This window comes from Ziziphus jujuba, chromosome 10 (assembly GCF_031755915.1).
Source record: "Ziziphus jujuba cultivar Dongzao chromosome 10, ASM3175591v1".
NCBI classification, from domain to species: Eukaryota; Viridiplantae; Streptophyta; class Magnoliopsida; order Rosales; family Rhamnaceae; genus Ziziphus; species Ziziphus jujuba.
Window position 1 is genome coordinate 9,947,923 of NC_083388.1, and position 14,318 is coordinate 9,962,240.

The 14,318-nt window shown below is 34.7% G+C and overlaps 1 long non-coding RNA gene and 1 pseudogene across 1 annotated transcript in view; both read right to left on the reverse strand.

Moving 5' to 3' along the window:
- The window catches only part of LOC132799638 (uncharacterized), a 253,368-nt gene that overhangs the window by 156,906 nt on the left and 82,144 nt on the right, over positions 1 to 14,318 (reverse strand). The window lies entirely within an intron of this gene.
- LOC107411062 (laccase-17-like) lies at positions 503 to 12,563 on the reverse strand (annotated as a pseudogene).

A 14,318-nucleotide genomic window follows, 5' to 3' on the forward strand; every position in this document is an offset into this window, starting at 1 on the left:
TATGGTATAGATATACATATAAAGATTTTGTTAGATAGAATAAAAAAGGAGAATGTTTCGCCGAAACCATAACATAGCAAAGTTATACAGGCCAAGTCTTTGCAGACCAAACTGCTCTTAGTGACTGTCGGTTTAATTTGTTTGGTAAAAAAATTTGGAATTATGCGATTACATCCTTGTGTTAATAACAACAAAAACAAATATCACTATTTCCTTAATTTTTATATTTTCATATTGAAACAAAAAGTTTTGACAAGATTATTGGGCTTCTCTCCCAGAAAGATATTTTCATATTGTTGTCACAAAAAAATAAATAAATAAATAAATGTCTCACTCTTTTCTTTTCCTCAACCCCATATAAAAGAAATAAAAAATTTGTTGAATTTTCCATAATTTTAAGTGATACAAGCCGCCTAAGAATGAAGTTGGATTACAAAATTATCAGGGAAAACAATTATCTTGGTCAGGGTAAATATTCTAGGGATCATGAGTCAGTCAAACTTCAACATCTGGGAAGATCTGCTGGTGGAGGAAGCAATTTTTGATTGCGAAGTTTGCCATCTAGAACTAACCAAGCTATCCTCCACCCCCAACCTGTGTGGATCTCAAGGTGACAATGCAGGGACCATACACCTGTACAAACAAATATTGATCATCACTAAAGTAGTTAAAAATTCAAGATCTAGACTAAAACAATTTCACTGATTTTTTTTACATTTAGTCTAAATTTTAAGTTCATGTCAGTAAAAATTGCTATTGATTAGTGTCTACTTGTAGGACATATAGTTTGAAAAACTAGGATCCTTAATTGATCAACTTTACATACATATATATATATATAACAAAATCAACTTTTTAACTATTACAAAATCTAACAAAATCAATTATAATCTCCAAACCTAATACAAATATTGATTATACTAAACTAACCCGGATTACCTGCTAGGAACCGAATAGCAACCCACCCACCAGAAGGCACAGCCACAGTTTTCCTCTCAATAGAGTCAACCAAACGGAAATTTGAAGGTTCTTTATTTGGATCAAAATTCCCAAATCCTTGGCCAACAACAAAGAAATTAAATCCATGAAGATGGAGAGGGTGGTTTTCACCACCAAGAATGCTTGTGTCTTTCATGACCAACTCCACAATAGTATTAAAAGGAAGAACCAGCGTTGTCCCCTTACTTGTAACCCTTACTTGTAACGTTTTTTAATTAAAAAAGGTTTAATTAAAATTAATGTCAATGATTTGATTGGGCCTTTAATGGCTTTAATCGGAAGGCATTTATTGTTTTCCGTTTTGGGTTTTGGAGTTTGAAAAAAGGTTTTTGGAAAACAAAAAAAAAAAAAAAAAAGGCAAAAAGGGAAGTTTTTTCATCTTTCTCAAACACACGTGAGTTTTGGAAAAGATACAGAGAAAAAATAATTTTCCTTGTATAGTGTGGTAAAGCCAAGATACACTGAAAGTTCAAAAGGAAAACTTCAAAGGTGCTATGTTCGAGAGCTCAAGAATCCGTTGTATCCTAAGAAACGATTGTCAGAAAACACCTACACAGGTGGGACGAGAATAGTCTTAGAACACTGTAGTACCACACAGGCATTGGACTAATTTTCAACAAGAAGATCGAAACTAAGGCACACAGGTTTCAATTCTAATTTCTTGTATTTTATGTTTTCAAATTTTATTCCACATATATACACATATATCTAATATATTTTATAACAATCTTAAGACTATTCCAGTGAATATATGTTTATATATGTGGGTTTGTGGATTTGTTATTATATTTTATTTTTAAATATATCTATCAATTTGTTTCGGATGGGAAGGGAAAAAAAATTATTTTTGGCTTCAAACCCGTGTATAATTTTGTGATTGGGCCTTTTGGTTAATCGGTTTATGTTGCCCACAATCTGAAATTTTAGTAATTAAATTTTTTTTTTTTTTGGGTTATGTTTATGGATATACATTTTTATACCAATTTGAATGAGATTAGATTTTCCCATGGTTTTTAAAATTTTTTGGGCAAATATTTATTTTTGTTTTAATTAAAAATTTTTCCCAAAATATGAATTGCCCATGAAATTTTAAAAATTTTGGTGATTTTCCAGTATTTTTACGTCACCAGTAGTAAAAATGTTTTGCAAAAGTGAAACCAGATCGACTGACCCGTTTAATAGGAAAACAGGTCACAATCGATCCAGCTGAAGGTGGAAAACAGGTTAATGGGTTCGAAAAATGGGAACGGGCCGGTTCTGGATGAATAGGTCTAAATTTTAAATTCTGATGGATCTGGTTCAGTTCCAAAGTCCAGCCTGTAGTTAAAATGGGTTCCTGTGCGACCCAATATCTAAGCCCAAACCAGACTCAAGCCCATGAAGATTAGGCCCAATTGATTATGGCCTGCCATGTGTCACAATATAGTGGTGACACATGGCAAGAGGAGATGACGACAAATGGCTCACAGCGGCAAGGCAATGTGACACATGGTGGCGAGGCCACATGTCGCATAGTCGCGAGGCTACATGTCGCCCAGTCATGGTGCCATGTGTCATGCATTCAAGAGTGACATGTGTCGACCTGTGATAGGTAACATGTGTTAGACTCTGAAACGAGCTACGTGTCGCACTGAGGAGATGCCACGTGTTGACCTGCTACAAATGACACATGTTGCCTCTGGCATGCGCCATGTGTTGGACCCAGTAGGCCACGTGGCATAATGTCAGCCAACACGTTGAGCACCATGTCAGCCATTTGCCAGGTGACAGGTACACCTTAGCACATGGTGCCACATCAGCACTGGTGCCACATGTCACTATCACATCTGCATGTGGCAGTGTCACATCAATAAGAGGTGCCATGTGGCAGTACCACGTCAAACACAAAGACACATCAGCATGACATCAGGAATGATGTCATCATTGTATAATTGATGATGTAAGCCCTGGTGGGTGTATAATGCAACTTTGTAAGTGTATACAGCAATTTTGTGGGTGTATACAGTAATTTTGTGGGTGCATACAAAAATGTTGTGGTGTATACAGAAATCCTAAAAAATCACATTTCTTGTGTTTTCCTATTGGAAATTGGTTATAATTAGTTTGTTAAGATAGAAAATAACAACTAACTAATTTCTGTTTTTTGTGATTTCACAGAAATGGCAAATGGAGATAATGTAATTGTGCCTATTGCATAAATGCCCAATCAGACTTCTATGTTTCAAGTGCCTCCCCCTGCAAGTCATGCCGAGAGACCAGAGAAGTTCGACGGAGTAAATTTTAAGAGGTGGCAACAAAAGATGTTGTTCTACTTGACTACATTAGACCTTACGAGGTTCCTAACTGAAGATGCACCACTAAAAACTGAAGAGAATGATAAAGAGACACTCATGGCGGTGGATGCATGGAAGGATTTTAATTACTTATGTCGGAATTATGTCCCAAATGGCCTATTCGATGCCTTGTACGAAGTGTACTGAGGCACGAACTCAGTAAAAAAGCTGTGAAAAACTTTGGATCGGAGTACAAGACTGAGAATACTAGATCCGAAAAGTTTGTTGTAGGCTAATTCATAGACTACATGATGGTGGATATCAAGCCATTAATGAGTCAAGTACCTGAGTTGCAAGTGCTCATCCAGGAACTTCTTGCAGAAGGGATGTTTATTAATAAGGCCTTTCAAGTCGCTGCTATGATTGAAAAGCTATCTCCTAATTGGGAAGACTTTAGAAATTATCTTAAGCATAAGAGAAAGGAAATGGATATGGAGGCTCTTTTTGGAAAGCTTCGTATTGAAGATGACAATAGGAGGTCTAACAAAAGATCCATGAAAGCCGTAGTGAAGGCCAATGTTGTGGAGCATGGAAATAGCTCCAAAAATAAGAAGAAAGTTGGAAAAAGTTCCAAGTTGGGGCCTAAAGGAGGCATCTCCAAGAAGGCCAAATTTTAAGGTAAGTGCTTTAACTGTGACAAGATGGGTCACAAAGCGACAGAATGCAGATTGACGAAAAGAAAGAGGAACAAAGAGGCACAAGTGATGTAGCACATCACTCGAGAGGTTAATGAGATTGACCTTAGCGCTGTAGTCTCTGAAGTGAACTTAGTTGGATCTAATCCAAGAAAGTGGTGGATAAATACTAGTGCAACTCACCATGTTTTTTCTAATAAAGAATTTAATCACCTCCTTCGAACTAAAGAAAAATGGAAAGAAGTTGTTCATGGGTAACTCTGCCACATTCGAAATCCAAGGGGAGGGCAAAATAGTCCTGAAGATGATCTTTAGGAAGGATCTAACTTTGAATAATATATTATATGTTCTAGACATTCATAAGAATTTGGTGTCTGGATCGCTGCTAAGCAAACATATGGTTTTTGCTTAGTGTTTGAGTCAGATAAAGTTATTTTGTCCAAATATGGGATGTTGGGAAAGGGCTATGTAGTCAATGGTTTATTCAAATTGAATGCAATGACTATAAAGACAAAGAATATTAATAAAGCTAGTATTTCTTCTGTTTACTTGCTTAAGTCTTCCATTTTATGGCATGGTAGACTAGGACATGTTAATTTTAATTCTCTATGGAGATTAATCAACTTGAATCATATTCCCACATTTGAAATTGATTCCAAACATAAGTGTGAAACTTGTGTAGAGGCAAAATCAACGAAGTTATCGTATCAAACAATTGAAAGAAATAATGAACATTTGGATTTAATACATAGCAATGTATATGATTTGAAATTCGCACTGACTAGAGGTGGTGAATAAGTATTTTATCACCTTTATTGATGATAGCACAAAATATTGCTATGTATATTTGCTTAAGAGCAAAAATGAGGCTATAGAGAAATTTATTCTCCATAAAACTAAAGTTGAGAATCAACTCAACAAAAAAGTTAAAGTGATTAGAAGTGATCATGGTGGGGAATATATGACTCCATTTGGAGAGTATTATGCTCAACATGACATTATACATGAAGTTACTCCACCATATTCGCCACAATCAAATGGTGTGGCCGAATGGAAAAATAGAACTTTGAAAGAAATGATGAATGCAATGTGGATAAATTCTGGATTACCTCAAAACTTGTGGGGGGTAAGCCATTTTATCGGCAAACGACCTTTTAAATAAGGTGCCTTGGAAGGACCAAGTAAAGACATCCTATGAGTTATGGAAAGGAAGACAAACTTCTAATAAATACTTACGAGTGTAAGGGTGTCTAGCCAAAGTTGTGGTACCTACTTCAAAGAGAGTGAAGATAGATCCCAAAACAGTTGATTGCATCTTCATATGATCTACACAAAATAGTAATACATATCGGTTTCTCATGTATAGGTCAGAAATTCCTGATATACACAAGAATACGATAATGGAATCGAAAAATGCATCATTTTTCGAGCAAATTTTTCCATATAAGGATGAAGAAGGACCAAGTTCATCATGATTATCATCATTAATAGCATCGTAAGTTCGTCTAAACAAACTTACAAAGCTATTAGTGATGATAATCATGACAGTGATCAAGATCAGGAGACTGAGGTTAAACTGAGACAAAATAAGAGAGTAAGAACCAAAAAATGCTACGGTCTGGATTTTCTTACTTATATGCCAGAAAATGAACCTCAAAGCTTCCAAGAGGCTATAAATTCTCCTGAAAGGAATTTGTGGAAAGAAGCTGTAAAAAGTGAGATTGATTCCATCTTGCATAATCACACTTGGGACTTAGCAGAGTTTCCTCCAGGTTGTAAACCTTTGGGTTACAAATGGATTTTTAAAAGTAAGATGAAAGCAAATGGAACAATAAACAAATACAAGACAAGGCTTGTAATTACAGGATACAAGCATCAAGAAGGCCTTGATTATTTTGATACTTATTATCCGGTGACGAGAATAAATTTCATAAGGATGGTATTGGCGATTGCTGCATTGCGGGATCTTAAGGTACATAAAATGGGTGTGAAAATAGCCTTTCTTAATGGAGATCTTGATGAAGAGATCTACATAGAGCAACCCGAGGGTTTCTCCACTCCAGGACAAGAAAAGAAAGTCTATAGATTGGTGAAGTCTTTATATGGATTTAAACAAGCTCAAAGCAATGGCATCAAAAATTTGATGTGCCATGCTAAGTGATGGATTTAAAATAAATGAGTGTGATATATGTATCTATGTAAAAGATACAGAGAATGGATATGTCATACTTTATTTGTACGTAGATGACATTGTCATTATGGGTAATGACGACAGTATGATTCGAACTATGAAAGTTATGTTAAAATCTAGATTTAAGATAAAAGATATGGGGCTTGCTGCTGTGATTTTAGGAATGAAAATCATGAGAACTTCAAATGGAATCATTCTTGGTCAAACGCATTGTGTGGATAAAATACTAGCTAATTTTAGTAAAGATGATACTAGTATAGCCAATAAAAATGATACTAGTATAGCCAGAACACCTATAGATGTGAGTTTACACTTATCCAAAAATAAAGGAGATAGTGTATCTCAAGTGGAATATGCAAGGATGATTGAAAGTCTGATGTACTTGATGAATTGTACAAGACCAGACATAGCCTATGCTATAAGTAGACTGAGTAGATATACCAATAATCCAAATGATGATCATTGGAAAGGAATTGTTACAGTATTAAAGTACTTACGATATACTCGTGAATACAGACTGCACTATACAAGATATCCTACTGTATTAGAAGGACACAGTGATGCTAACTGGATATCAGATATTAAGGATTCAAAATCCACTAGTGGCTATGTATTCACATTAGCGGGTGCAACCATGATGTGGAATTCCTCAAAACAAATAGTGATAGCTAGATCCATGATGGAATCTAAGTTATATCATTAGATAAATATGGTGAAGAGGCAGAATGGCTACGTTAATTTTTGGAGGACATTCCAAGGTGGCCGAAACTTATGCCAACAATAAATGTACATCGTGATAGTCAATCTGCGATTGGCAGGGCACAAAATGTCATGTATAATGGAAAGTTTAGACATATACATCGTAGACACAATTCCATTGGACAGTTAATCTCAATTGGAGTTATCTCAATAGACTATGTAAAGTCAATAAATAACATAGTGGATCCGCTAACCAAGGGGTTAAATAGAGAATTAGTTGAGAAATCATCGAAGGGAATGGGATTGAAGCCCATCACTAAAGTCGATACGATGGAAACCCAACCTAATTGACAGGAGATCCCAAGATCTAGGTTCAATGGGACAATGCAATTGTAGAGACTAGTATAGATCGCTGCAGGGGTTAATCCTCTGCCCATTCCTATGATGAAACAATGATAGAAATAGGTTAAGCATAAAATATGCTTTTAATAGTTCCTATGAATGTGTGTTTGGTAATCTATGCATAGTTATGCTAATTACATTGGAAATATGAATCACCTATGTAAGAGAGAAAAGTAGCTGCTTTAAAGGAAAATTGTTAAGGACGCAATTTTTTAGAAACTCTCACAGAACCAGGTAGATGTTCAAGGCCAAAATAAATACAACAGTGAGAACTAAAGTGTACCAGGAAGGAACCTGTGTGAACTATGTTGTCATTTACACAAACAACGAAATGGTTCAACTATATCAAATCTACTATTAGCCAGTATAGAATATATAGTTTCACAAGTGAAGATTCAAAGAGTAATATCTACATATCCTATATAGGTTCCAACTGTTGAGCTTTACCACCAGAGTCTGGCATAGTTCCTAGTAGTCAAATCATTTATGTGGGGGATTTTAACATTTTTTCATTAAAAAGCATTTAATTAAAATTAATTTGAATGATTTGATTAAGCCTTTAATGGCTTTAATTGAAAGGCATTTATTGTTTTCCATTTTGGGTTTTGGAATTTGAAAAAAGGTTTTCAGAAGGAAAAAAAAGGGGGGGTGGGGGAAGGGAAGTTTTTTCATCTTTCTCGAACACACGCAAGTTTTGGAAAAAATATAACGAAAAAAATAGTTTTTCTTGCATAGTGTGGTAAAGCAAAGGTACACTAAAAGTTTGAAGCGAAAACTTCGGAGGTGCTGTGTCCGAGAGTTCGAGAATTTGTTGTATCCTAAGAGACTACTATTGGAAAACACCTGCACCGATGGGATGGGAATAGCCTTAGGAACACTATGGTACCACACAGGCCTCGGATTAATTTTCAACAAGAAAATTGAAACTAAGGCACATAGGTTTCAATTCTAATTTCTTTTATTTTATGTTTTCAATTTTATTCTACATATATACATATATATCCAATATATTTTATAACATTACTTACCATTGTATTTTTTGGTGGAGTTATAGTATAATTAAAAGGAATTAAGGGACTAATTGGAAAATCGTGAGATTAGACCCCAAATGATTGTCCAAAAAAATGGCTTTGGAGTAAGGCAGAGTTTAGGAGTACAAAAGAAATGTTATTAATTGAAGCAGCAACCATTGTTCCATTAGGCCCTTGGCACGTTTGGTTATGCTGATACGTACTATTGGGGTTTGTTCCGAGACCTATTGTGAAAAAAAAAATTAAAAAAAAAAAATTGTTCATAAACCTGTTTTAGGACATTATCAAGGAATTGGGCAATGGCTAAGCTTCAAAGTCTTGATGTGAAATTTGTTGCATAAAAAATGTCATTTAGAGCAGGCAAAATGGTTTAAAAAGAGGAATTTTTTTCATTGAAAAAGTTAAATGAGTGGCATTGGAAGGAGGTTCATATTCTAAGATATCAGCAACCGTAGAATTATCAAAGGTACCAAGGCCTGTAACATAAGGTCTAGAAATCTTGAAAAATGTAGCTTTTGGAAACTTTGATTTGGTTTTGAGAAGAACATTTATGGTCTGTCCAGGGATTATGAGAATCGTGTCAGTATCAAGAGGATTTATATGTACTGCATCAACTTCAACCACTTTGACGGTATCATTTGCAATGCTGAAGAAGAGCTCATCATTGAGTCCAGCATGATTAGATGAAAAAGATAAGTTTTTCCATGCTTCACCTTCAACTTAAATATATCTATAAAAATCCAATTATAATTGTCAATCATAATAACAAGCTTAGGAACTTCTAGCACCTTAAAATTTTTCACATGATTTTACACAAACTTTTTATTTAATTTTTTTTACATATGTTAATTTTGAATAGAAGAATTTTATACTCATAGATCTTATTGAATTCTAAACTTAAAATTTAAATACTAAACCTATTTGAAATGCAAGACTAATTTGAATTAGATTGAACTTAATAATAATTCAATCTAATTTTGGACAATTTCAAATTCAACCAAATTTGATTGGATGTAATTTTAAATAATATAATCCAATTTAATTTAGTAATCCACTTTAAACGGGTTTTAAAAGTTATGTTATTGCCACCTTGGTCCTCAATAGTTAAAAAACACTCTATATTTACACGGAGCAAAACTCATAGGGGAATTTGGCCCATTGCCCCTATTGAAAGGCTTTGAGGATATATATATCCACCAATTCATGAAACTTTTTGTTTTGCCCTTTAATATCGATTGTATCCTTAAAAAACTTTCAAAAGATGTACATGTCTTTTTATATTGGATTACCGATGGTTTTCATCGGTAATTGTTGATGGGCCATCGGTAATCAATTTTGTTTGTAATTTTCTCATTTTTTCCAAACTTTTTGTGGATTCTTCTATTAAGGATCATTAATAAAGTCATATTTAGCATGTTCTTGATGGAAACACACATTATCAAAGTTTTCAGATCGAATTGTGGTGATTTACTTTGAAAAAATTAGACAAACATAAATTACCGACGGCCCATTGATAATTACCGATGAAAATCATCGATAATTTTTTCAGCAAGTACATGGAGACTTATATTGGATTACAGAGAGTTTTCATCGATAATTACTGATGGGTCGTCAGTAATTACCAATGGGCCATCGGTAATCAACTTTGTTTGTAATTTTCTCACTTTCTCCAAACCTTTTATGGATTCTTTTATTCACCATCAGTAATAAAGTTATATTTAGCATATTCTTAGTGGAAACACAGATTGTTGAAGTTGTTAAATTGAATTGTGGTGATTTGCTTTGAAAAAATTGGACAAATGTAAATTACCAACGGTCCATCAGTAATTAGATGAAAATCTTCGATAATTTCTCTAGTAAGTACATGGAGACCTAAATTAGATTACCGATGGTTTTCATCGATAATACCGATGGGCCGTCGGTAATTAACTTTGTTTGTAATTTTATCACTTTTTCCAAAATTTTTGTAGATTCTTTTATTCACCATCATTAATAAAGTTATATTTAGCATGTTCTTGGTGGAAACACATATTATCGATGTTAGCGGATTGAATTGAGGTGATTTGCTTTGAAAAAATAGGATAAATGAAAATTACAGACGGGCCATTATTATTACCGATGGTTTCCAATGGTAATTTTTCCAGCAGCTATATGGAGACCTATATTGGGTTACCAACGGTTTTCATCGGGAATACTGATGACCCATTGATAATTGTCGATTCTCAAATTTTTCAGCTCAACTCACCACACGTCAATACAAATACAATGATAATGTGAATGTGGACGAAAAAAATGCTTAATACAACTTTGTGTAAAGTTTAATATAATTATTAAGATTAGATAACACAAAAAGTTTGCAAATAAAGCAAAAACCCTATTTACTTTATTACCAACGGACCATCGGTATTACCGATTTTGTGCCATCGATAATTACCAATTCTTTTATTTTTTATTTCGAATCATTACAATTCAATACACCTACTTTAATAATGTGTAGTTGCACCAAGAATAAATTATTATTCCCACCATAATTCTGTAAACACATTAATATCGTATTATCATGATTATCGAATACCATCTTTATAATGGTAAATAACATACAAAATACTTAACACACAATACTATTTTACCAAAACAATACCACAAATGACTTTTTTAATATAACAATACCACAATACTATTGACTTTTTTACTAAATCACACATCCAGCAATTGGATTACTAACTACATTCATACAACATTGCATACTTCTTACATACTGCAACTAAAAGGATAACTAAACTACACATCCATATTAAGATATACCGAATGACATACCCCCAGGGCTTTGGAGAGGAAGAAAGAGAGATTGAATGTGGTAGATGGGAGAGGAAGAGAGATAGATAGAAATTAATTAGGGTAGACATCAATAATGAGAGAGAGAGAGAGATAAAGAGAAACGGTAGATGGGCAAAACCATTTATTCTTTAATTCATTTATACGACACTTTCATACCCCTTTATTATTTTAATGAAATATAAATATATTCCAAATATTTGCGTCTTTCATTGATAATAAAGTTGTGTAAAGTTCATTTAAATATACTTTTGGTTTGATATTATACCTCCTTTTCTGAGCCACCAATCTCCACTGTAACTTATTATGTCATGGCAAGATGAAAAATGCAATCCTAAGATAAACTAAGCCCATGAGTTATCCTTTGAAAAACATTATATCACCAAAAATATAACATATCTTTCATATTTTTTAGATAACTTTGAAAGACCATAAAAACCTATAATGAATCATATGAAAATTAACAATCATAAAGCATATATTATAGACATTAATTTGGAAAATGGGTTTATATATCTTTTTCTTCTTCCAATATTGCAGTACCTGAAGGGTGGGTCTTGGAATGATGTTTTATGATGCTATTAATATCTGTGATGTTATTGACTTCCATGGTTGTCTTACCATCCAGTTGTGGTCTATTCAGTTTTGAGGTGCTTATAATACAATAATACAATGAATAAAGAAACTCTGCATCTCAAAGCATCCACTCCTTCGTGCTGGTCAACTCATCTACTCTCCTTAACCCATCCTCCAATGCCGAAATCCCAAATCCCTATCCGATTATTCCCCAACAGCTGATAAAAATAGAATAAAAGCAGACCCAGAAGAAAAGGAGGAGGAAGGACCAAGGGGTCTGTTGTAGCTGCCTCACCATTCTCTCTCACTTTCTCTTCCTCTTTTCTTCATGCTTTGTTAAAGGGGAAAAATTAAATAGCTTTTCATGTGTATTTTTCCCTTTGCTATTTTAAAAGGGCAACTTGGAAATATTAAAAATTAAAAGGGTAAAACGAAAAAACTTGAAAGGATGTGGGTAGATTTCATTAAGGGCTTTCCATTAAGGGTATAGGGCCAAATTCCTTGAACTCATACCTTTTGTGGAGTAAATTATATAATGAACCTAGAAGTCCACTAATGATATAAGCATCAGAAACATTTGGGCCTCTACCCGTTTGCATGGCCTGGGTAAAAACTGCCTCTTGGTCTACATTCCACCATTCTCCTACAGTTGTAATTTGTTTAATTTAATTGGCACATTCAAAATGAGTAAAATTAAAGAAATGCTAAGTTACATTTTGCCTAAAATGTCCTATATTGGATGATTACCACAGATGATAGGGACCTTTTTTTAGGGTCTTGTGAATGGGAAAGGAACTCCAAGCCTGGGAAGAATGATGATGGGACCATAGATGGTTGACCTCGGCCATGATAAGTGGGCATGCCAAAAATGTCAGGACCCGTCCAGAATTCCTTCCCCGGAACCCTAGACAGCCCTGATCCCAGGGAAACCCTACCGAACTCTCCAACGGAAAATCCGGCAGAGCCTCCCCTAAGGGATTTAATTACCACAACTACCTGCACTGAAAACACACTTCTAAAAACATCCCCTTATTCCTCCCACAGACTACAAACTGTTCCACAAATTTCAGCACTTCTCAAAAGCAACAACAGTCCAGTGCATAAATAAAACAGAAGTTTCTCAATCGTATACAGAGCTTTAAGAAGTGCTAAACAACAGAAATACAACAAGGCTGAAAGAAATAATACACTGAAATGAAAGAGTACAAAGATGCTTCTCGAAACACAACAGCAGCGGAAAACTTGGTTCGCTCCGGAAGAACGTCTACCACCACTTGCACCTAAAGGAACGGAATTTAAGAGTGTGAGATGCTAATCATCTCCGTGAGTAACCCGAACTACTGAACACCTTTTGTGATAATAAAAATAATAGTAATAGCAATTAAGGAATAAAACAAATACCAGCAATTAATAAATAAATAATAATAACTTTTGGAAAATAATAATTTCCCTCAAAACTCTCACCAATCGCTCCGTTTGAAATGTTCCCTTTTTAAAACATTTTCACAAAACCCAGTGTACATACCTCCCAAAAACCAAGGGATTAAACCATTTGATAAACAATAATTAAATAAATACATACCCCAAATATATAATAAAAATATAATAATTATAGTAAATAAATTTTGAACACCTTTGGGGTTTAAACCATTATTTGCAATTACACCGACAATTACACCTGACGCACCACACCATATACCGGTGATGCCCTCCGATACCCAGCGTCCCGAGCACCGACTGGTGGGAGGTTAAAGAGAGAAACCTGCAGTGGTCACTTCGGCGTCCCGACAGTACCGACTGCTAAAAACCATCACCCGGCCAAGGAGGGGGGCGGCTATGCGCAACAATAACCTTGCCTGCCCACGGTCCAATGGCAACTCACGGGTGAAGTAATAACCGCACGCTAAACCACATAATAACCGCGTGCTAAACCACGTGTCCATACACCATATACCAGAACACCAATACTGTATGAGTGCGTCTAAAAATAAACATTAAACAACCAACCGTACCGTTTTTCCAAAAAACCACCGTGGGAAGTATACCAAAATTTCACAAAACACCATCCCACATATTTTATCCAATAACCCAGTACGAAACATCGATAATCAACAAACCACAATTTTCCTCGAAATACGAGATGCAACCATAAAAATACCGCGGGCATAATGTATAAAATTTAACCAAATATTTTCATAAAATATTTAACCCAATTATGCCCGAGAAATCACATTTGAAACAACGTAAAATTAATACCGAAACATACCTTGCTCATGCATAACAAATAAATTAAATTAAACCGCATTAAAACCATAATTAAACCACACCACATGAGCATAATTTAAATACTAAATTAAATACCAATTAAATTTAATTAATTGCCCAAAATAATTTTTGAAGGTGGGTCACTCACCTGGAGAGCGCAAATCAACTAAGATCCTCCTCGGGATCAACTCCACTACTCGCGCGTGCACCTAAACAACCACAATGCACAAACCAAAAATATTAATATTTTATTCGGGAAATTCCCAAATGGGTACCCGGGGAGCGAACGGAAAACGACATCTAAAGGGTTACGAATTATATACCGAATCGAAGCTCGCGTGATGAGGATCAC